The following is a 23,844-nucleotide window of genomic DNA, read 5'->3' on the forward strand; positions in this document are numbered from 1 at the left end:
AGGGAGAGGGAGAAGGAGAAGGAGAAGGAGAAGGAGAAGGAGAAGGAGAAGGAGAAGGAGAAGGAGAAGGAGAAGGAGAAGGAGAAGGAGAAAGAGAAGGAGAAGGAGAAGGAGAAGGAGAAGGAGAAGGAGAAGGAGAAGGAGAAGGAGAAGGAGAAGGCTACAGTCTTAGTATAGTTAGTAACAAAGTAGAAGGATAGAAAGGAAAAGGAGGGGTCTAAAGGTATATGTGTAAGTATAGTTAACAAATTGTGTATAATAACTAACTGTTTACACAGGTTCTAATACTGTTACAAATACAGAAAAATTAAAGATAGTAGTAGAAAAGGGGAACAAGCTAGGTACAAATTAAATGTATAGTTAACAACTTGTGTACTACTAATGTTGTCTTTGTTTAGTTTCTAACAAATTTACAAAACTAGAAAAGAAAAAGCTAGTTATAGAGAAAGAGAATGTTAATACAAGAAAGGAATAGAAGGAGAAACAAGTCATAGTTAGTAAGTACAAGTATAGTTAACAAATTGTGTTAAGCTGAAACAATGTTTCTTCTAGTTCTTTAAGTAGTTACAAAGCTAGAAAAGAAGAAAGAGAATAAAAGTAAGGAAAAAGGTAATATAGATAAGGGGTAGTTGATTTTCTGAGTATACTAACTCTATTTTGTTGTCTAGAGCTAGTACTAGTACTTTTAAGCAAGAAGTACACTATTGTTAAGGTAGAGATTCTAGTCTTTAGTAAGGAAATGTGTGTAAAAAACTAGAAGGTTGTAGTAGAGTCTTCAAGTAAGGAGGACAAGAATATCCTTCTAGATTAGGTAGAGGGAATAGTCTTCTACACACTCAAGTGTGTAAAGTGTACAGAGAGGTACAAGGGTTCTCAGGAATCTACTTACTAGACTATAATAAATTAGCTATACTATAGTAATCTAAGTAAGTCTGTTTGAATCTTATTTTTGACTGTGTCTATAGTGATTGTTTGTGTAGAAAACTAGTACACAGTGTGTATATTCTACTACTCTGAATATAGCCTAAAAGGAATCTAGTATAAGACTAGAGGGCAAACTGTAGAATTGTACAGTACAACTTAGAACCTGTGTTCTGTCATCCCTCTAATCATGTATAGTAAAGCTGGAACAGTCTGCAACCTCTACTTACAAATGACTAAGGAGCTAAACAACCTAGAGTTATAGCTGATAATAATGAAGAATGAGTTTAATACAAAGATTATAACTCTAAGGTAGAGTATTAACTTCTTAACTATAACAGTAGAAGCCTCTGTAGATAGTAGGGTGGAAGAGTTAGAGTAGGAATTAGAATAGGGTAGAAAGTAGTAAAATAGAAAGTCCAGTTATACTTTTATGAAAAAAAACCTAGAAATGTAAGGAATAAACAGAATGGAACAGAAATGAATAGAATGAATAGGAAAATAGATAAAATAGAGAGTTAAGAGGAATAGAATGGATGGATGGATATTTTTATGATTTATGTATAGAACTAGAGGAATAGGATAGGAATAGGTAGAAAAGAATCATAATTTGTATAGAGGTTTATATACTTATAGAATGTTGTATAGGCTTTTTACAATTTTATTATAAATGAGAAGGAATGTAACAGAAGATTAGAAGTATATGAATATAAAACATAACAAAGTATGGAGAACTACAGTTGAACACAGTATTTTACAGATTTACACAACTGTTAGACATTGTTAGTAGGGAATTGATCCCTATGTTTCAGTTTCCTGTACAAGACTAGGAGGGTATATTGAAAAATTGTATATTCTTGAATTAGGAGACTGTGACTTCTGTACTTGGTTCTACTTCAAGCATAGTATCTGAAGCACTATTGTCTAGATCATCTGTATCCTTACAACTAGTCTTGTACAGTTTCACATCTTCTAGTGTTAGTTCTACAGTCTTGATAATACACAAGATAGGAACTATTAAATGTGAACACAGAAAATACAGAATTAAGCAAAATGCTACAATACATAACTTGGCCACTGCTCTGTCCAGTTCTGCTACAACATAAGTGTTTCCTTTTGTTCTTTACACTACTACAAACAGTCCAAGGTATTACAGTTTCATCTTTCATCCTAAGTTGTTGCTCACTTTTAAATTGTGGATTAGTACTAGTACACCTGGGGCAAAGTTGTAGTCCTTGATCTGATTATGATTGACTTCTGTAAAATGCTTTGTATATCTTTTGCAGGCTTTCTGAACACATTCCATTATTTGTGTAAGGTTGTCTGGTCTCTTCTACAATTGTTGTACTTGTATTACTACCAGTTCCTCTGTTGTTAGTAGTAATCCTTTAGGTGGAACCAAATACATTGCCTTATTCAGGTCAAACAGTAATATCAGCTCTACTCTATGAATAAGGTAATAAGGAGAATATTCAGTTGCTTTCTGAATCATAATCTGCTCTGCCCAGAACACAGAATGTGTGTACTTATACTAATGTCTAATATTGTCTCCTACTGTCTTTACAATTGCTTCCTGTATGTCCAAGTGTTTCTGCTCAATAATTCTGTTCACACAGGAGTTATACACAGAAATCCAAATATGATTAATGTAGTATTGTTCTTACAAATAGTCCAATACTATAATATAAGGCATTCTGTTGTCTGTTACAAGCTTAGGACATGCTCTGTATTAGTATAGAAGTTCCTCAAAGATGAACTGTCCTATTGTCCTTCTGTTCTCTACACAAAGTATGCAAAACTCTGGATACTCTAATAACAAACAGTATGTATGTACAATATATCAGAATCTTCCTACTTTTGGCATAACCTTTGTATCTATATGGATCTTTTAGAAAAGTGGTACAATCTCTGGAATACTCAGTAGAATCAGCACTTGTTGCATCTGCCAAGTCTGACATACATAACAAGTCCTAATAAAGTACTTAATGTCTTCTACAAGTAATGGCCACTAGAACCAATCTAGTAAACAGGCTTGTACTACAAAGATTCCCTTGTGTCCTAAGTCTTTGTGTACTATCCTAACCAACTCCCATCTCCTGTCCTTATCTGGCACAATCTGATGCTTTCCTTCAGGACCTCAACACTAAATCTTATTGTTCTGTACAAAGAACTGTACTACATATTATATAAATGTTGGAAAATCAGTGTCTACAATTCTACTTGGTTTGTAGAGCAAGCTAAGATACTCTTTCACAGCCTTCAGTCTTACTTCTTGCCTTTCAGCAGTTAGTGATTGTGGGAATCATTCTACTGTTGCATCCAAACCCTCAGTCTCATTACTGTGGATACTGTACACAACCCCTATCAGCTCTAGATCATCACCTTCTGCTTTGTCATCTACTCCTTCTACCTCCTCAGTTTGTATGACTCTGTGAGACTCTCCTCCAGCTTCCTATTCCTGTAGTCCTTTGTCTGCTTTATCTTCTACTCTTCTACATTCTGGGTTGGGTTGTTCTAGTCTATCTCAACATATCCAATTCTAGTTCTGTTTCAGAATAATGACTTCTGGGAAAAATCTATGTTACAGTCTGCCAGAATGTGTTGCCTGTAGTGTGTCCTTGTTTACTTGAAATGATTTGTTAATAATGTTGTTGTGTGTCTCCCAGCACATTACATTTGAAACCTGGGACTGTGTTTCTATACACTCAACTAACAAAGCTTTGTGTTCCATAGACCTATGAATCTCTAGCTAATGTCTGTATTGTGTTGGTTCTATTTCTACTGTGTAAAATCTGTATGACTTGTCAATCTAGTCTTCATAGGTTTTGTTGTCTAGGGGGTCTTTGAGTGCTACTCAGTGTCACAATAATCCATCCATACACTTGAAGTCTGATGCAGGAATGTGGTGGAACTCGAAATTGAATAGTAAAATACTAGCTATCTAGCAATTGATTGTAGCATTAGGCTGTAAGTCAGGCTTATTAATCATTCCCTTTATGTATGAAGTATTCATTTCCACAATTAATTTCTTAACACTTATGAGATATATGTGTAATGTGTAAAGTGCACAATAAAGTCTGAACAGCTCTATTTTTGCTTACAAATATTGTGCTTGCATTACATTCCAGTTAATCAATCCAAATCAATTTATTCTCTGTTTGCAATCCAGGTGCTCCTGACCAATATACTATCCTGCTCTAATGATAGACAATTCTACTGTCAAGACTACCAGATACTCTGACTCATAGTTGATTAGTGTTAGTACAGGACAATGTAAGACTGCTTCCTTGAGTACATCCATAGATTTCTGTGCTTTGTCATTCTAATTGAATATCAAATTCTTTTGTGTGAGTTGATTGAGTGGTCACACTAACTTTGTGTAATTTCGAATAAAAACACAAAGCACTCCTACTGTTCTGAGAAATCCTCATACTTCTGTAACACTCTCACAAGGCAGCCAATCCCTAACCTTCTGTATTCACAATTCTTCAGTCTCTCTCCCCAAATATGTTAGCTTATGTCTAACAAATATTACAGATTTGTCACAAAGTATTATCTTCTTCCTAGAAAATGTCCCTCCTACAGCTTTCACTCTCTACAAAATCCAGTTTACATCTATCAGATGCTTGTATACAAACTTCTGTATTCCCTCATTCTTGGGAAGCATTTCCTCTGTTCTGTCTACTTTCTCATATCTTGAGTAGGGTCTAATTACTAGAACATTGTCTGTGTATGAGTTTGTAACATCCAGAATCTTGTTGCAAAGAATAAACACTAAGTCATTATGCAGAATCTGTACTGAGTTAGTGTAACCTATTAGTAATACTGTCAAGCAAAACGTCCCTAGGAGTGTCTGGAACATTGTCAGATCTCTAGACTACTCATCCAAACTCCTCTGATCAAACACAATATGCAAATCGAGTTGTGTATAGTATGCACAACCTCTATAGCTTTCTACAATTAGTTCCATGTTTGGCAGAACAGCTGTGTCCTTTATTATAACTGTGTTCAACCTCTACAAATTGATAATAAATTGCAAGAATACTCTGTCTTTCTTTGTGATGCAAAACCATCACAATTGATAGGAGGAATTCAACAGTTCTATCACTCTGTTATGCAACTTCTCCTTTAACAACTCAATCACCCTCTTCTCAATTCTGTGTACAATCAGAATACTTCTCTCTACCTATAGTACATACTCTATGGTTGGAATTTGAATAGGATTAAAATACATTGGGTCTAATGTTCCTTACTCCTCTTCTATCCACACAAATACTTCTGACTGTAGCATTAATAGGTTCTCTGCAAGTTTCCATTCTTCTGGCTATAGGAATCCTGATTACAATTCTCTAATTGCTTACATCTGTTCTTCCATAAGTCTGCTGGTAGGCACAAATGGCTGTAGTATTGTTAGTAATATAGGTATCCTAGCTAGGGGATTAGGGTGCCATCATCTGACTATGTAGAACTCCTCTAGAAGTACTCTAGGTACAAGGCACACCTTATTTGCAACTTTCTTGTAAGTCTATGAAACTGTATTGAGTTTGTCATCCAGTGTATTAAGAATTACTGACTTCTATGACTCTACTGCCTCTATCATCTATGATTCTGTGATTTGTGATCCCTGACTACAATTCTGTCTTACATTTACTCTACTTCCTTTGCCTCTTCCTCTGTATAGAATCATTGCCTTACTATTACTCTTCCACTTGTTTGTTCCTAATCTGCTTGTCATATGTGCATCTCTCTAGAATTGTAGTATTTCCAGTTCCTTGATACTTCTCAAAAATCTGTCTCTAGCTTGTATCACAGTGCTCTTACTCTGGTAGACAGAGACTATCTCTGTAACAGATTATTCAGGTCCTAAAGTGTTATGTGCTACTCCCTGTTTGCAAAATCTTTGGTTTCACATTCTGTAGTCACAAAGAATAGTCTACCTAGTAAGATCCTGAACAGAGCTTTCTACACAAATTGTACTGTAATATTTACATAAAGCATTCTTATAGAGAGTTGTAACCTTAGAATCTGTCCTACAGTCAATCCCTGACCTGTGTCTACTGTTTCAAGCATAATAGCCATATTGTGATCCAACAGAATCTTCAATGCTTCCTATACATCAGCTCAAACTATGTTCACACTTGAACCCTAGTCTAGTATACAATCTACCTCAATTTTTCTGTCTACTATAGCTTTAAGCATATAGAGTAGAAGTAAATGGTTGACTTCTACTAATGTGTTGTAATACTGTTACAGTGTACAAATGTTTGATCCTGTAACAGGCAGTTCTCTACTATAGAACACAGTGTTTCCATCTGTTTGGCACCTTAATGTAACTAATTCACAAGTCTTCTTCTAAAGCTCTAGAGACAATACAAGTAACTCCTACTGTGTAATACACACTTCCTGGTCCAAGCTGTGTTCTAAAACTCTTCCAGCTATTTCTGAGTCCTCAATTGGTACAATGTAGTAGTACAGGTGCTCCTTCATTCCAGTTCTGTCTTACTGTGTACTCACTAGTATTAGTCTAATATCTACAGGCTTTGCTACTTTGTAATTACACTCTTACTTTCCCTTCCCCTTTGTATCCTTTACTTTTGATTGTTCCACAACCTTCTTATAAGCTTCTCCTAGCATTACTTCAAGCCTTTTGAGCTCTGTAAGGTTCTCTACCTCCTCCTCTTCTTCTTCATCAACCTCTACTATTATAACTAGTATAGGAGCTCCTAGACTGTATACTACAACTAGTGTAGCCTGTACAAAACTAACAGAGTGTATTTGTAACAACAGAAAGTAGCTATCAACCTTTTCCTTCAAGGTCCACCCTATCCCAGAAATGGCATTTCTGTTAGTCATAATAATTTTATTGTCTAGGCTCTACACACACTTCCTGTTTGTAATGTATTCTGACACTTTTGAGCAACTGTGTATAAAATGTTCAGATTCTCTACAAAACATACAACTTCTGTTTCCTGATCCTCTGCCTGAACCTCCACCATATCCTCCTCCTCCTGATCTTAGGCCTTGCTTCATTGACTCTACTTGTGATTGTAGACTCTGAAGTGCTTCTACAACACTTGTTAAATTAACTTCCTCCTGTTTGACTAGAATCATAGGCTGACTCACAAGTGTATCCAATCTACTAACTGCTGTGAGTGTAGATCCCCTGAGGATTGACCCTGCTACAGCTACAACTTGTATAATGTTGTACACAAGTCTGTCCTCATAGTCTAGATACTTGATTTCTAACTTCTGTGTCAGTTTCTCTGTGATTACTCTACAGAACATGTACAGAAAAACACAGTAAGATTCCTCTAGTGACAGCTTATTGTTAGTTGTCAAATAGGTTGCTATGAGTATAAACTCTTAGTAGTACATTCCCAAATTGTCCCTATTTGTAATTCCTCTCTCTGCCCATTTCTGTACTACAGTATCCAAGTCACTTCTAGCATATTGTGCTCCTATCTTAAGACTTGGGTAATACATGATTACTCCTATCTTAAATGTATCCTAAGACACTTTATCCACATTATCCTACAAATCCTCCACTTCTACAAGTATGTACTTTATTGTGAGCAGAATGATATCTGCTCTAACTATGTTGCATTTGTTTGTAAGACTTTCCATGTCTGTAAAATACCTTCACAACTCTCAGGGCTTGGTTCTGTCAAAGGATGGTGTATCATGTACTCTACAACAAGGCAGCTTCAGAACATTCAATGTAGCCATTAGCTACACTACTAGTCTTAGTTGTGATAGAATTTGTACATTTACTTATAGTTGCTAAAGTAGTTGTATGTTACTTACAAGTTGTTGTTACTGTAACTGGAGCTGTGTTGTTAATGATACACTGGTTACTAGTGAGAGTAATGATACTGGCTGTTAGACTGTCTCTGTTTCCTGTAGAGACAACTGTGCTCTTCTGTAATACAGTGTTCTAGTTACAGTCAGTTGTGATACTGATGTGGTTTGGGAAAGTTACAGGGTAGCTGGCAATCTTGTACACAATTCTGGGGACATAAAATGTAGTAGTTTGTTGTGAATTCAGAAACTGATTACTTGGGGATTGAGTAATGATGCTACAAGATCTTCTTCTTCTTCCTCTTTGTTACTGACTCAAGTGCTCTACTGTTCTGATAGTGTTCCTAAGGTTTCTACAATATCAGATTCTGTACTTCTAGTGTTCAGACTATTAAATGTTTCACAGTACAATTGGATTCTAGCAGATCTGTGTGTTCTACTCAATACAGGTACTGGTGCTGACTGTGACTGAGTTGACCTAAGGCCACAGGCTGGTGTCTGAGAAACCTGTTCAGGATGCTAAGAACTGTTAGAACTTGTGTTGTTTAACTATAGAAACCCTCTGTTAAAATGGGGAGTTTGGAATAGCACTTGGATATATGTGTATATATGTGCACCCTTATATACTAGATACATTGTACTATACTAGTAAATGAGACATAAAATGCAGCATGTCGAATACTCCCCTTCAAGCCCTAATATTCCATTGTTAACGTTGAAGACCTATAAGTTCTATTAGGTGCTTGATTTGAGGGATGTAAAGTGCTTTTGTAAGAATGTCTGCAAGTTGGTTCTGTGTTTGAACATAATGTATGTCAATGTAGTTGTTCTGAATGTAACAGTGGACAAAGTCCTTTCACAAATCAAGGTGTTTTGTTTGAGTGTTGAAAGTGATCTCCTTGGATTTGACAGTTTGTATTGCTCCCTGATTGTTATATTAGACTGTAATGGGTGCTGATTCTGTCTACAGTACTTCCTCAGCAAGTTGTTTGAGCCAAATGGCCTCTTGAGTCATGTATGCCAGCACTTGCAACTCTGCTTTGTAAGTTGATAGTGGTACCAAGTTCTGTTGTTTGCTTGACCAAGATATTGTTTGCTTTCCTAGCTGGAATACATATCTGTTAATTGATTGGTGTCCTTCTGTCATTCGTCTGTCAGCATCACAGTACCCTTGTATGGTCAATGTATTCGTGCCTCTGAGATGAAGCCAGTGGTTTGTAGTTCCTTTTAGGTACTGGAAGCAATGTTTTGCCACTTTGTAGTAGCTCATATTTGGTTGTTGTAGATAGTGTGCTAATTGGCCTGTAATGTATGCAATGTCTGGCTGAGTGTAATCTGCTGTGTAGTGTAATGATCCTACCATATTCATGTACAGTATTGTTTGCATAAATTGTTTGTTGTCAATTGTATCATTCATACTTGTTAAGTATGTCCCAGGCATTATAGGAGTTTGTAGTGGTTTTTTGTTCTCAAGCTTAAAACATTGTATTATGCTCTGGATATAGTGACTTTACTGTAAGCAGATTGTTCTCCATTGTCTATTTCTTTGGATTTTGATTCCTAGAAGCTAGTGTATTTTGTTTCTGTCTGTAAATGTAACATATTGTTTTAACACTTCTTTGAATGCATTCACTATGGTGATGTTTTCACCAATAATAGTGATATTGTTAACATGCATGAATGTTATTAATATTGTTTTGTTATGCCTTTTCTTATAGAATACAGTATTGTTATAGTTTGCTTGTTGTAATCCTATTTTGTGCAGTATATCTGTAATTTTCTTATACTATTGTTGTCCTGCTTGTTTTAGTCTGTATAGTACTTTATTTAATTTTAGCACTTGACCAGGTTTGATATTGTTTAGTAATTTACCTGGTGGAGGTCTCACATAGATATGTTTGTCTTTGTTTAATTCTCCATAAAGATATGTGGATTTTACATCTATTTGATGTATTTCATAGTCTTTAGACACTGCCCAGCTTAATAACAATTGTACTGTAGTTAATTTTGTAACTGGAGCAAATAGGTTGTCTGAATAGAAATCTATTCTGTCCTTTTGGGCATAACCCTGTACTACTAGTTGTGCTTTGTATTTGTCTATGTCACTGTTAGCTAGTCGTTTTAATTTGTAGACAAATCTTGTTCCAATTATATTTGTGTCTGTTGGTGGGTATACATATTCCTATGTATTGTATAATCATAATGCTATTATTTCTTCATTCATAGCTTTGATCCATTGTGCTTTATTGTTATTTGTTATAGTATTGTAATACATTAATGGATTGTTATATACTTTGTTAAGTAGTTTGTTAAATTCTGTTAGATATATTGTTAGATTTATTTCATTGTTGTAGTTTAATCCTCTAGCACATTTTGTTACTTGTTGTTCATGAGTTGATTGTTGTAACTTGTTATTGTTATCATTATTATTCGTTCTGTTTGTTCTGTTAGTATTATTATTACTGTTGTTTGTTCTGTTATTTGTTCTGTTAGTTCTGTTTGTTCTGTTATTATTGTTATTATTATTATTCTCCCCTTCAATTCTAGATGATTGTACATCTATGAATTGCAGGTTTTGTTTGACTGTTATTTTATTATTGTGCTATGTTATATGGCCTTTACTTTTGTTATCATTGCCTAACCATTGTGTGTATTTACCTCTAGACTCTAGTTTGTATGTATTTTCGTTCTGTATGACACAATATGCTCTGAATTCTTGTATGTTATCAATAGTGTATTGTTTGTTAAACTGTTTGTAATATGGTGTTGCAAAATTTATTACAGTACATAGTGTTTGATTATGAATAAACGTTTGGTATTGTGCAGTATATACCCATAATTTCACAGGTAATTTAGACATTAATAGACACATTTGTACTCTGTTAAATATTGTTTTGTGCATACATTCTGCAACTCTGTTTTGTTGTAGGGTATCATGTACTGTTAATCATTGTATAGTTCCTTGACTTTCTATGTACACTGTAAAGTCATTACTTAGGAAGACAGTATCATTATCACTTTGTAGTGTTTTTACTTTTATACTGTATTGTGTAAATAATTTCATAGTGTATTTGACATATTCAGTAAATGCATCACTTTTATAACACATGGGTATCATATCTACCCATTGTGTAGTATTATCAACAATTGTAAGTATGTATTTGTATTTGCTGTATGCTTGTATAGGTGCTAGACCCTATATATTAATATGTAGATGTTCTCTGTATGTTTTAGAAATTGCAGACGTTTGTATTTTAGGTATATTGTTACATTGTATGTTTGCATGCATACAATCATTGCATTGTACATTCTTATTGTCTGTTACTTTTTGTTGTATTATTTTGGAATGATTTTGTATGAGTTTGCATAAATACTCAAAGTTAATATGACCCATTTGTTTGTGTAAGTCAATTATAGTTATTGTGTTAATGTTCCATTGGTAATAATGATGCAATACTATCATATATAACTTATTGCATACTTGTATTTCTCCAATCTTTTTATTTGTAGGTGAATAGATAGTACATGTATTGTTTGTTTTTACTAATTTGTGTCCTGCTTTGCATAGTAATGCTTTACTGATTAATGTGAAATTTAGATTGGGATGATAGTATACATTATGTAGTATAATACTGCTTACATTTGTTTTGTTCATTCTGTGTTTGTTGTTTGCATCTTGTTGTATTTTAATTATCATTACTCTACTTTGTCTGAGTATGATTATCATTTTGTTTGTAATTGTAACATTTATAGGGTTTGTATATTGTACATTTGTTAATCAAAATAGGTAGGGTGTAGCATGGATATTAGCACCTGAATCAAGTATGTTAATACAATGTGTAAGTTTTGTTGTTCTATAAGAACATGTATTAATGTATACATTTGGGTTATATTCTCTGAGGAATTCATCAAGTGTGAGTTCCCCTTGTATTTCTTGCATTTGTTCATTGTTTATAGTATCTAGTGTTAGCATTTTGTTTACTTTGTCAATAAACACTACTGGGTCTGTAAGTGTAGCACTCATTGTTTGAGCTGTAATTTGTTGTGATGTAGATGCATTCATCATTGTCATTGTTTGCTTTTTTCATACTTCCTTTGTAGTGTCTGTTACTGGACTGTAGCACTCTTTAGACATATGTCCATATTTGTTACAATTGTAACATTTCATTGTCTTGTAAGGCTTTGCATTGCCTCTGCTGTGTCCTTGTCCTCTTGTTTGACCTTGTGTAGGCTCTAGGGATAGAGGGTGATTATTTGTTATTTTATTATTATTATTTAGTGTACTATGTTTATTCTAGTGGTTCTGTGTTTGCTACTCAGTAAATGTGTTGTATAATTTGTGAATTAATTTTGCCAGTGTGAACACCTGACATTGAGCTGTAGTAACTGTGGGTAGGCTATTGTAATGTGCATTCTGCCTATTGATCATTGTTGCAACCCACTTGTACTCTCTTAGAGTAGTGAGATTATTGCTGAGATGTAAGTATTATCATCTGGTACTTTGCTGTGAGCTACCAGTTGCACATAGACTTGTTCTATTTGGTCTAGTGTCTTGTCAAACTGTGAAACGTGTCCTCTAGCTGTGAACAGTACTAATATATCAACTGTGTGAGTCAACATGGTTTGTGTATTGTATTGATCAGCTAGTGCCTGTATAAGGTCTTTCATCATTTTGTGCATTATAACATTAGCATACACTGTATCTGATATTGTCTTTGTTATGAAATGATACAATAGTTTCCCTGTGTGTGTACTGTCTGTATCTGTGCTAGGGGGATCGTTTGTAAGATGGTCACTGAGCAGTATTGCTACTAGTGCATTCATAATGTGTAGTTACTATATCTTATAGTTCTTTACACCTGTAAGCTTCTCTATGTCTTTAAAGAATGTAGTAAGTTGATTGTCATCAATCTTTGGGGACTCAAACGTTAACATAGATTGTGCCATTGTTAGAGGCATTGTGTTTGTAGGTGGAGCACTAGTACTAGGAGGGGGGGTAGATGTCTGAGGTAGAGGTTGTGTTTGTAGTGTTGTTTGTGTTAATAGTACTATTCACAAGCCAGCAAGACTCATAACCTGTTAAAACAGAGAGTTTGGAATGGTACTTAGATATATGTGTATATTTTGTTATTTTTCTTTTGTTCAGCCATGACCTTTCCCTATTAGTACTATACTTTTCCAGAACTCAGAAAAACTATAAATACAGCTACTCATGTACTACAGTATTTGACAAAAGTATTACACAGACCTAATCTATTAATTTAAAAAGATTATATACAGACAACTAAGAACTATAATTATGAGATATAAGTACTATTATTTACTGTATAATATAGCAAAAAAAATGAGTTAAAAAATAACTATATATATTCTAAAATAGGAGAAAACTTGCAAGATTGTGCAAATGGTCACATGCATTTTTTTTGGTCGTGCCATGCTGCAAAACATTGCACCATACTAGTACTCTATCACTATCAATAATACTCTGTCTTTTGCTCAATTCAGACTACTCTGGATCTGCTGAAATGGCTCCATATCTTACACCAACAAAAAAGCAACATATCTTAGACTGGAAGAGTCAAGGGTTGAGCAACATTGAAATTGCACAAAAACTCGGTTGCAATGCATCAACAGTCTCCTGGAACTACTACAAGCTGCTCAAAAACCCTAACCTGTACTATGTCAAACCCAAACCAGGCTGTCTACACAAATTTGACATTCATAAAGTATACTACACTACCTATTTACTTGCTTCAGGCAAAGCAAAGGATTCTAGCAACCTTAAACACAAGTACTTCCTATCTGATTCTGTACAAACCATTCATCATACTCTCAAAGGATATGGAATAGTGGCCTGTGTCCCTCTCATTAAACCATACTTGTCCAAGAAGCATATTACTTGTAGGAGATATTGGGCTAGCAAACATCAGTTTTGGACTCTTAAAAAGTGGGAAAAGGTTATTTTCTCAGACAAGACGAAAATCAATCTATTCAAGCAGGATGGAAGGAATATCATGTACAGGAGGGAGGGGGAGTCACTCTATACAAAGAATGTAAAGAAGGTCATCAAGCATAGTGGTGGACATCTTATGGTTTAGGGATGCATTACTATACATAGTGTTGGCTGTCTTCATCACATCAAAAAGAATATGGACTCTAGCCAATACATCCAAATCCTTGACAAATCACTTCTTGGCACCCTTTCTGACTACAACATTCTATGCACCAAGTTTCTCTTTCAGCAGGATAGAGATCCAAAGTATAAATCTCAAGCAATGTCAAAATGGCTACAAGAAAAACAAATCAAACTTCTTGATTGGGCCCCTTCAAGCCCAGACATGAACATTATTGAACATGTCTGGCACTATCTCAACAATAAAGTACAAGCTCAAAATCCACTTCCAAGGAATGTTGATGAATTGTGGAGGATTTTACAGGAGGAATAGTACCAAATAGATAATGAGTATATTACAAGTTTGTATACTAGTATGCCCAGACAAGTTAATGTATTGGCAAAGGCTCAAGGAGGGTATACTAAATACTAAATCACTATATTAATATAACAAGTTTTTTTAATACAAATGTGTAATATAATAAAATTATTAAAAGTAATCAAAAGAAATGCACAGACACTTTTTCTTAAATTAAAGTATATTAATTATTATAAGTAGGTATTAAGTCTAATTATTATACTAACATTATATACACAAGGTCTACTTTAATAATACAGCATTTATTTAATATAAGCTAATATAATAATAATTTTAATAAAGAAAGAAGTTTGTAAAATACTAATGTGCAATACTTTTGTCAAATACTGTAGATACAGGGGGAATTCAGATAGTTCACCCATTGATTTAGCTCTTGTCTCTTGTCTCAAAGTCCTCTAGTATGAGGCATAGTCTAGTCTTTGTTGTTTTCTGTTTCAGATTGTTTGTTGTGTACTTTACAAAGTACACTTTCCATTATTCACATCTCTCTTCTAAGGTTGCAACCAGGCTGGAAGAACTCACACCTGTTCAGAACCACTCTAGTCTCCTAAGACTTGTGGTTTAGCTCCCCCTCAAACTTAACAATTCACCTGTGTTCTTCTCTTAGACACTACACAGGAGTTTCATCTGGAGCCTACTGTAAGGAGGGTATTTGACACACTGTGTTTTACATCTCATTTACTAGTATAGCACAATGTATCTAGTATATAAGGGTGTACATATATACAAGAACAAATAAGAGAACCTTTTGCTAGAGGTTGGAAGAAAATGGGGTGAAAATGTATGAGGAAAATTTAAGTAGTCTGTATTCTAGCTACAGGAAATGTTATACAAAAGGGAAAAGCAAGATTTACATTAAAAGAAGTAGAAGGTTCTTATACTGTTATCATCTGATTGGTACAGACAAAGTGTAGAGAGTTCCAAGATTTCCAGCAGTCTCCTGAGATCATCACTTTGATTACCCTGATGTCTTATCTGATTGGAAGATCACAGTACTTTGATCCAGGCAATAATAATGTAATGGTTTGCTGAGCCACTCACTATGACACAACTTGTGTTCTGAGCCTGTAATAAGTACATGATCTGTACATCCTGTGGAGAAAACAATGTGTGTAAGCCAATTCCAAGACTGTACACACTTGCAGTTCTGTTTACAAATGCTTACAATACAGAATAGTTGGGTGTTCTCAGAGTAGGCTTCTATGAGTCATGTAGGTGTTTGGAATTGATCACTATGATTGTCTGTATGTAATGTACAGTTCTTAGCATAATGCCAATTGTTTTACTAGCTTACAAATTCCTCAATGATTACTGTTAGCTCTCTATATCAACTTGGTGAATCCTCAAACCAAATTGCCTGTCCTCTATTAAGTGAATCCTTAAACTCAGTAGCCTGAAATCAATAGAGCAAATCCTCAAGCTCAATTGTCTGTACTCAGTAAGTTGAATCCTCAAACTCAACCTTCTGTACTCAATTGGACAAATCCTTAAATCTAATTGCCTGAGTGTTTCTACTCTTTGTACCACTATTTACTATTCCTGTAAGCCTATTAGTGTGAGTACTCACTAGTTTCTGCTCTACAGTATGTATTTGACTAACTATATGTGCTGGTACAGTTACATACCTTAGTTCTACATTATTAGTATGTACTAGTTCATTAGGGTGCCTCTAGCCTTGTATAGACAAGGACTTATCACCTGGTATAGGTTCATTAGGTTGCCTCCAGCCTACAAGGGACAAGGACTTACATTCTGGCATGTTAGTATTGATATCTGGACTTAGGTACCCTCCAGGAATTGTCTGTCAAGGCTTAGTAGCCACATTGTAATTAATATCTAATAGATAATCTTGTTGTCTATTGCCTGTAAACTCAATACATACTTGTTTGTTCCTTTTCACTGTCACAGATGCCTGGTCCTTGACCCATCTGATTAATGTGAACCTCTAGTGTATCCAGTGCTAGTCTATATTAATATGTGATAATGTGTTCCAGAAGCATTCTGTAGCATTCTAAAGTATTGTGAACCTACTAGGGGCTAATCTAGTAAGTAGTCTCTGTTTCTACTTGAAAATTGTAACTTTACTCACTAAAAATTCCTGATGGGTACTAGACAACAAGGGAGACCTAGGATTGATCAGACTCTTTAGTTTCTTAGCATTCAGCAAGGAGTTTTAGTACTAGGTGGGTACAGTCAAAAATATGTAAGGAAACTCACTGTTCCTCACAAGAGAATTCTAATTGCCCTTAGTTCACTCAACTACTGACTAGGATAACCTAGTACTTGAGTAAGGGGTCAGGGGGAAAGAATCCCCTTTACCTAGTAGTCAATACTGTCTTTTATAAGAGTATACATGTGTAGATACATGAGGAGAAAGTGTAACTAACTATAATGAGAATATATGTGCTTGTGGGTTCTACTACACAATGATCTGATACAATCAGTAATGTAGTGATAATAAAATACAAACCAGTAAATCAAATCCTTACAGCCTGAATGTTCTATAGTTAGATTGTTATAATAAGCTTAGACAATGTCCTCTTACAGCTTTCAATCCTTTAGAATGTACAGTCAGTCTTCCTAGTAAACCTGTCCATCCTTATCCTCCTTCTAGTCTCTAGTCTGCTTCTCTAGCTACTTTACTACAACCTAGTCCTGTGTGTGTTTTAGAGCTTACTGTATACAAGTAATAAAGTCAACATTCTTAGATTTGAGTTGGATCTCTTAGATTGTCTCAGACACAAAACAGGAATTGTTTAGGAGAACAAGATTTTTGTTATCATTCTCCCCTCTTTCATAACCTACTTGTTTTGAGAGTAAATCAGTTTTTGTCATTTGTATTCTGAGTTTGTAGGTTAGTACAAAGTTGTAGTTCTACAGTTCTAACATCTAGCAGGCCTAGTAGTAGTTAAGCTTCTGAGGCACTTGAAAGTACTAGAGATTAAGGTGATCACTCTAAATCTCAAACTTTTGTATAGTACTAAGGAGATATTAACACTACTCCTCTAGGGAACAGACAATTGTAAGGAGTTCCTTGTTATAGATAGGGTAGTTCTGTTCTGTTATAGAGAGGGATTCTGATCAGAACACTATCAGACACTACTTTCTGTTAATAAACTAGGACAGTACTACTCTATTTGCAAAGTTGGAAGAGTTGGCTTTGACTCAGAACTTGTCTACAACTGTTAGAACTACTAATACAGGCTTGCTAGTAATAGTCTACTTGAGGGACTTAAACACAGACTACTACTGATCACTCTATTACTAAGGAACATCTTTACTAGTAAGATTGTGAAGGGGCCAGACAATAGTACTGAAGCCTTAAATGAAGTGTTAGTAGTAGTTTACAAACCTAAGAAACACTTGGACCTGTTTCAGGTTCTAAGGTTGTAACCAGTTTCAAACTATAGTTACCTTTACTAGATCCATATGAACCTCTCCTCTACTAATTATAAAGTCTAGATAATCTACTGACTCCTGTACAAAAGAACACTTTGCTTCTTAGAGGAATAGTTTATTATCTTAGAGCTACTATAGAACTGCTTAGATCAGTTAGTAATAGTACTCAACTGTCTAGGTAAAGATCAGAATGTTGTTCAGATATACACTAACATGCCTCAAGTTAATCAGATCTGTAAGTATGTATTAATCTCAAGTACTAGTTAAGGTAGAAGAGGTCAGTTGAGTCTGTAAGGTATGAACACTAAGAGGGGTCAAGAGTGAGAAGGAATAGGTAGATCCAAGCAGAATGTATGAGTTCTAAAGGTGACAATTAACAAGACAAGAGTAGTGTAGAACAACAAAGCTGTACTTTAGAACAAGGCAATATGAGACAAGACAAGGCAAGAGGGAATGTTTACTTTTAACAAGCATAGTAGGAGTGCCCTAAGTACTCTCTCTTATTAAGACATTAAGCAAGTGTCTGCCTTATATACTACATAGTAAAGTCTAATAGTCTGAGACATTCAAAGTGTAGTAACTCTACATAAGGCAATTGGGGATTTCCTAATCCAGAGTACAATCTAATACTCCCCTTCAAGCATTAATTAAGAACTAGGACTGTATGCCTAATAGTTTGTTTAGATGCTTGATATTAATGTAATCGTTTTGAATGTAACATTGTACAAAGTCTTTTCATAAATCAAGATGTTTAGTACAAGTATTGTATGTTATTTTGTCAGACTTTACAGTCTTTATTACACTTTGATTATTGTAATAAATTGTAATAGGTGCTGATTCAGTCTGTAGTACTTCTTCAGCAAATCGTTTGAGCCAAATGGCTTCTTGAGTAGCATACACTAGCACTTGCAACTCTGCTTTGTAAACAGATAGTAGTACCAGGTTTTACTGTTTGCTTGACCAGAATATGGTTGATTTAGCTAATTGAAAGACATAACTGTTTATTGCTTTATGTCCTTCTGTCATTTGTCTGTCTGTATCACAATAGTCTCATAGTTTTAAGGCGTTTGTGCTTCCAAGTTGAAGCCAGCAATTTGTTGTATATTTTAAATATGTAAAGTAATGTTTCACTACTTTGTAGTGATACATTTGGGGCTTTTGTAAGTAGCATACTAATTGCCCAGTAATATAAGATATGTCTGGCTGTGTACAGTCTGTAACATATCTTAACAATCCTACCATATTCATGTATAGTGTTGTTTCATTATTACTTTCGTTTGTATTGTACATATTATTTGTATTGTTGGATAGATCTATTCCAGGAGTAATAGGTGTTTGTAGTGCCTTTTCGTTTTCAAAGTGGTAACACTTGATTATACTTTCAATATAATGCTTTTGCTGTAAGCTAATCATTTGTTGAGGTCTATCTCAGCTTATTTCAATACTAAGTAACTAATGTATTTTGTTACCATTAGTAAATGCAACATGTTGTCTTAATACATGTTTAAATGCTGTTATTATAGTAATAGTTTCACCAATAATTGTAATATTGTTAATGTGTATAAATGTTACAAGAATCGTTTTATTATTTTGTCTCTTGTAAAATACAGTATGATTGTAATTAGCTTGTTCTAATCTGATCTTAAGCAGTAGTTTGGTAATCTTCTTGTACTATTGTCTACCTGCTTGTTTTAATCCATATAATGCTTTATTTAAGTATAATGCCTGTCCAGGTTTAATATCTGTAAGTAGCCTGCCTGACAGTAGTTTCACATAAATGAGTTTGTCCTCATTTAGTTCTCTATAAAGATATGCAGATTTTACATCTATCTGATGTATTTTGTAGTTCTTAGATGCTGCCCAAGATAACAATAATTGTACTGTTGATAGTTTTGTTACTAGAGCAAATAAATTGTTAGAATAGAAGGCTATTCCATTCTTTTGAGTGTATCCTTGCACTACAAATTGTGCTTTGTATTTGTCTATTCAGCCGTTAGCCAGTCTTTTGATTTTATAGACAAATTTCGTTCCAATTATATTTGTATTTGTAGGGGGGATAGTATATATTCACACATTTCATTGTTGAAGTGACTGTATTTCATCCTTCATAGCTTTGATCCACTGTTCTTTGTCTATACATGTTATAGCATTGTAATACATTAATGGATTGTTATAGACTTTGTTAAGGAATTTGTTAAATTCTGTTAGATACATAGCTAGGTTTATATTGTCTTTGTAATTTAAACCTATAGTTTGTTTAACTGGTCTTTGCTCTTGTATAGAGCATTGTATGACAGGTTCTTTATCTTTATTATTGTTATTAGGAAGAGTTTTATTATCATTTAATGTATCATTGTTATAATTATTCTCCCCTTCAATCCTAGACATTGGTTTGTCTATGAATTGTACATTGCATTCAACAGTAACTTTATTATCATAACACACTAAGTGACCTTTACTGTTACTATCATAACCTAGCTATCATGTGTGTTAGCCTCTAGGTTGTAGTTTATACATTTGTTTGTTCTGTATAATACAATATGTGCTGAATTCTCGTATATTATCTATTTGATAATGTTTGTTATACTGTTTGTAATATAGTGTTACAAAATTAATAACAACTCTCAGTGTTCTGTTATGAATAAATGTTTGATATTGTACCACATATACTCAGAATTTCATAAGTAACTTTGCTGATAACAAACACATATGTATACTGTTAAAGATAGTCTTATGCATATGTTCCACAACTCTGTTCTGCTACAGTGTATCATGTACTGTTAATCTATGTATTGTTCCTTGACTTTCAATATATGTAGTAAAGTCTTTACTTAGGAACACTGTATCATTATCACTTTAGACAGTTTTAACTCTTATACTATACTGTGTAAATAGTCTCATTGTATACTTTACATATTCTGTGAAAGCATTGCTTTTATGCTACATAGGTAGCATAGTTACCCATTGTGTAGTGTCATCTACAATAGTAAAAAGATATTCATACTTACTGTAAGCTTGTACTAGAGCAGGTCCCCAAATATTAATGTGGAGATAATCTCCATAAGATTGTGCAAGAGGTGTTTGTTCATATTTTTGGTATTTCATTACATTGTATGTTTGCTTTGATACAATCTGTACACTACACATTTTTATTGTCTGTTATCCTTTGACTTATAATCTCAGGATACTCTTGTATGAGTTTGTACAAGTAATCAAAATTAACATGACCCATTTGTCAATGTACATTAACAATAGTGATTGTGTTAATAGATTGTTTATTATGATGAGAAACTATCATATACAAGTTATTTTGTACATGTATTTCACCAATCTTTGTATGAGTAGGAGAATAAATAATACATTCATTGTTTGTTTTTGTTAAAACATATCCTGCTTTACATAATAGCACTTTACTAACGAGTGTGAAGTTCAGATTAGGATGATAGTATATGTTTTGTAGTGAAATTGTATTCACCTTAGTATGCTCATTGGCTTTGTCTTGTAGTTTTATGTTAAATGTTATTACTCTACTTTTGCTAAGTGTGAATGACAATTTATTCACAATCATAATGTTTATTAGGGTTGAGTTCTGAACGTTTGTAAGACAGAACAAGTATGGAGTAGTATGTACATTTGTACTAGAGTCTAATATATCAATACAATGTATTAGTTCAGTATCATTATAATGTATTACATTAATACATATGTTTGGATTGTAATTGAACTCCTTAATGACTTCTTTTGTATTGTTAAATGAGTTCATGAAGTTGTCTACTTGTATGACACTATCCTCTTATACTTCAAATGCTGAAAATACTGAGGCTTCTGTAATTACAGACTCTAGTATTAGTGTTTCATTAATGTCTTCAATTAATACTGTTTTGTTATTATCTCTAATGAATACTACTGTATTAAGTGCAGGTTGAGACAGTATAGTAGTAGTAGTAGAAGTAGTAGCTGTTTGCCTATGCTTTTTCTTTCAAGCTTCCATTGTTTTGCTTGTTAGAGGGTTTTGGCAGTCTTTTGACATATGCCTGTACTTATTACAGTTGTAACATTTAACTTTATTATAAGGCTTTGTTTTGCCTTTAGCTACACTTTTGCCTTTTGTTTGTAGGCTGTCTCATTCAGTATCTTGTTTCATTTGAGAGTACTGAGAATAATACTCAGTATATGTGTTTCATAATTTGTGTATTAACTTAGCTAGTGTCAGAACATCTTTCTGAGCTACTGTAACTGTTAGTAGTTGATTATGATGGGTAATCTGCCTGTCTAGCATTGTTGCTACCCATCTATACTCACAAGGAGTAGTAAGGTTAATTGCTGAAATGTATGTATCATTATTAGGAGCTTTATTATGTGTAGACAACTGCTTGTAGATTTGTTTAATGTTGTCTAACATCTTATCAAACTGTGATACATACCCTTTTACTGTAAACAACATAGATATGTCTACAGCATGTGTCATTGTTGTTTGAACATTGTATCATTCAGAAAGCACCTTCATAAGACTTCTAACACTTGTATACATTGTAAAGTTTGTATAAATTGTATCAGTTATTGTTTTCATTATACAATGATACAAAACATTGCCTGTATGTATGCTAGTGTCATTAGAGGAAGGGGGATTGTGCTCTAGATAGTCTAAGAGTATCATAGTAGCAAGTATACTGTGTATACACAAGCACTATATCTTGTATCCCTTTGTACTAGCTAACTTTTCTGTTCCCTCAAAGAACTTTGTAATGTCAGAGTCCTTCATTATAGTATTAACAAAGGTATGTATTGTAGACAACATTGTAATAGGTTTAGGGGGAGAGGGAGGTCTAGGGCTTAGTGGTCTAGCAGGAGGCAAAGGTGTTCTGTGAGAGCAAGTACATAAGAGTATTTAATGAGTACTAAGACTCATAACCTTTTAACAAGTATAGTAGGAGTGTCCTAAGTACTCTCTCTTATTAAGACATTAAGTGAGTGTCTGCCTTATATACTACATAGTAAAGTCTAATAGTCTGAGACATTCCAAGTGTAGTAACTCTACATAAGGCAATTAGGGATTTCCTAATCCAGAGCATAATCTAATATTTACTAAGAAGACTGTCAAACTACACACTAAGAGTTATAGTAGAGAGTAACTTGATTGCTAGAAAGTACAAATTACATAAGAGTATTTATAGAAAATATGAGTCCTTTGTAGCTACTAGTCCTTTGTAAACAACTTTACTACTGTCTCCTTTGTATCAACCTATCTAGGACTCCAGATCCAAGTCCCCTTTGTATTAATCAACTAGCTGTCTAAAGGCTCAGAGTCTTACCTTTATAGATTAGAACTATAGTCTAGAACCTAACTAGTCCAAATTGAGCAACCAAGACTATTGTGTAGGCAATGATGACATAATTGAAGGATTGCTGACATGAGGATAATGTGACTTTAATGTGACTGAGCCCTTCTAATCAGAACATATTAGAACATATGTGTTGTGTGAGTGTAACATCTCCTGGGTGTTTTAGAATGTGACTGTCCCTAGTCACACCTGAGGGTGTAAATTTGCAAACTGGCACACTTTATGTTTTAATCTTCTGCTTCTTTTTGAGTTTGTTCTTCTTCTTCAACTATGTTGTTGTTGTAAGAAGTGAATCAGGTTTACAACTGAGTGTGAGCCTTTATACAACTATTAGATTGTGCTCTAGATTAGGAAATCCCTAATTGCCTTATATAGAGTTACTACACTTAGAATGTCTTAGACTATCAGACTTTACTATGTAGTATATAAGGCAGACACTTGCTTAATGTCTTAATAAGAGAGAGTACTTAGGACACTCCTACTATACTTGTTAAAAAGAAGCCATTTGGCTCAAACAATTTGCTGAAGAAGTACTACAGACTGAATCAGTACTCATTACAATTTATTACAATAATCAAGGTGTAATAAAGACTATAAAGTCTGACAAAATAATGTACAATACTTGCACTAAACATTTTGATTTACAAAAAGACTTTGTACAATGTTATATTCAAAACAATTACATTAATGTATGCTATGTTCAGTCACAGAACCAATTAGCAGACATCCTTACAAAAGCTCTCTATGTTCTACAGATCAAGCATCTAAACAAACTATTAGGTATACAGTCCTAGTTCTTAATTAATGCTTGAAGGGGAGTATTAGATTGTACTCTAGATTAGAAAATCCCTAATTGCCTTATGTAGAGTTACTGTACTTAGAATGTCTCAGAC

The sequence above is a fragment of the Fomitiporia mediterranea genome, assembly GCF_000271605.1.
Source record: "Fomitiporia mediterranea MF3/22 unplaced genomic scaffold FOMMEscaffold_9, whole genome shotgun sequence".
Lineage (NCBI taxonomy): Eukaryota > Fungi > Basidiomycota > Agaricomycetes > Hymenochaetales > Hymenochaetaceae > Fomitiporia > Fomitiporia mediterranea.